This window comes from Bidens hawaiensis, unplaced genomic scaffold, assembly GCF_021521415.1.
Source record: "Bidens hawaiensis isolate Kalapana, Puna unplaced genomic scaffold, B.hawaiensis_p1.1 tig00062845_1, whole genome shotgun sequence".
NCBI lineage: Eukaryota > Viridiplantae > Streptophyta > Magnoliopsida > Asterales > Asteraceae > Bidens > Bidens hawaiensis.
Genome location: NW_027501282.1, coordinates 1 through 2,447, shown reverse-complemented (window position 1 = coordinate 2,447; position 2,447 = coordinate 1). Strand labels below are relative to the sequence as shown.

At 40.9% G+C, this 2,447-nt stretch overlaps 1 pseudogene; it reads right to left on the bottom strand.

Moving 5' to 3' along the window:
- Positions 1-810: 810 nt before the first annotated feature.
- On the bottom strand, positions 811-2,441 carry LOC143603815 (L-type lectin-domain containing receptor kinase S.4-like; annotated as a pseudogene).
- Positions 2,442-2,447: the final 6 nt, after the last annotated feature.

Genomic DNA, 2,447 nt, shown 5'->3' with positions numbered 1-2,447 from the left:
ATACATATTTTTTTTAGCAAAAATATATATAATTTCTAAAAACAAAAAAAATAAATAAAATTCGTGCTTAACGGGGTGTCGGGCCGGCCGGGGTTAGTCTACCACCCGGCTCTGCCTCATAGCCGGCCTTGGGAGAGCCCGTAGTGTGTTAACGGGCGGTAAGGGGGTAAATGGTGGGGCTGGCTTCCATAATAATTATATAAGTGGGGTAAGGAGGTAAGTGGCAAGGGGGCTTTAAATCATAATGGGGCTTTAAGGTTAAAGCCTCATTGCCTACATGGCAGGAACATGACACTTTGACTTAATCTTTAAAGCCCCTTCACGACAACCAGCCCAAGAGTTGCTATCCTTTTAACTATGAGCTATCCTTTTAAACTATGAGCGCATGCCAATATTTTTGTTGTTTCTATGGAAAACATGTAATTGTTTGAACAGGGAACTGCTTCTCATATAAGAGCATTGACAGACCAACTAGACAGGCATGATCTTAGATATTGTGCTAAATGCTTAGATTGACTTACATTTTTGTTCATGCTGTTGAGGTTGCTGACTTGGACCACCAAAAGAAAATAAATGGTTGCTGAGCTGGATGGTCATGTACATAATTATTTTCATCAGATATCAATATTATATGATCAAGTTGTAACATTAATATGGTGCCAATTTTTAGTTTTGGTTTTAAACACCCAAGTCACTGATTTGTTGATTCTAGCATAAAAATTACTAGTTAGATTTACATAATCATAATTCATAACTAGACAAAAAGAAAATCAAAACAAAACATGCCCAAAAAGTTGGAAAAAATAAAATCTAACATCTTAACTTGCTATCACTTGAGGAAGGTGTAGTAAAACCTGCTTCAACATCAACATCCTCAATTCCAGCTGACCAATTACTTGCATTTTCCAAAAAAGACGAAGACGGATAAGAATGCACATAATCCTCAAACTCCCACCCATGGCCACCACCCTCCGCGCCACTCTCACACGGTGGCACTATACCTTTGGGCAAGGGGACCTCCCCATCCAAGTACCTAATCACTTGCCTCATAGACGGTCTAGCCGCTGGCGAGTTACTAGAACACATTAATCCTAACTTAATCACCACCAAAACCTCTACTTCTTCAAACTCACCTTTCAACTTTGAATCAACCACTTCAATAACTTCCTCTTTGGTCCACTTATCCCAAACCCAATCCACCAAAATAAGCTCCTCTGGCAACGCCTTCGGCTCGGTTGGTCTCCTCCCACAAACCACCTCTAACAACAAGGCCCCAAAAGCAAACACGTCAGAGTTCGTGGTGGGCTTACCAGTTCGAGTCAGCTCGGGAGCCAAGTAGCCTAATGTCCCCACCACTTTAGTTGTACTCGAGTTTGACCCGTGCTCACACAACTTAGCCAACCCAAAATCACCTAGCCGTCCATTTAGTTCCGAATCTAACAACACGTTGCCAGCTTTAATGTCTCTATGAAGCACGGTTTGCTCCCATTCTTCGTGTAAATACAATAACCCACGCGCGACGTCTTTTATGATCTTGAATCTTTGCTCCCAAGTTAATATAACTTTGGGATTATCATAAATGTACTTGTCTAAGCTACCATTAGCCATGTAATCATACACAAGCAACAACTCTCTTTTCTTTCTACACCAACCTAACAATTGAACCAAATTTCGATGACGAAGTCGTCCAATGGTTGATATCTCTGACACGAACGCCCTCATCCCTTGTTCTGACTCATTCGAAATTCGTTTAACTGCAACCAGGGTCTTAGATTTCGGTAAAACCCCTTTGTAAACGCTCCCGAATCCACCAAACCCGAGTAATTCCTCCTTTTTAAACCCCTTTGTCGCCTTCTTCAACTCGTTGTATGGATATCTATGAGGGCCTACATCAAGCTCCCAATCTTCAACCTTGTCCACATTATTCAACTTCTTGATCACACAAACAAGAACAACGATGAACACGGCTAAACAAACGACTACCGACACACTAATTATTAACCGGGTGTGATTCTTTTTAGTCCCGGGCATTGGGGGCAAGTTATCAAGATCAAATGATTGAGCTTTTCCACTCATGTTAAAGCTCCAACCAAATACATAATGAGAGCTTGCTAACTTACCCGTTGAGGCCGAAAACCCGACGTACATGTAATCTTGAAGAACACCCGACAGGTCCATTGGGACCGATAAGATCGGTGTATTCGGTTTGTTTGAGTTTGGTGAAAGAGTGACATTTAGTTGAGGCTTTAAAGCATCATAATCCACCCAAGCTTGAATCTTTTTCCCACTTTTTAAATTAATATCATGTTTTCTTGAATCATTATCAAGAACTCGGCTTTAGTCGAATTCTTGGACGCCATAGAGTTGATATTAATACCAACATGGTTGTCATCAATATCAGCAAACCCTAGATCTTGGACAGTATCAAACTCTATAGCAAATAAATG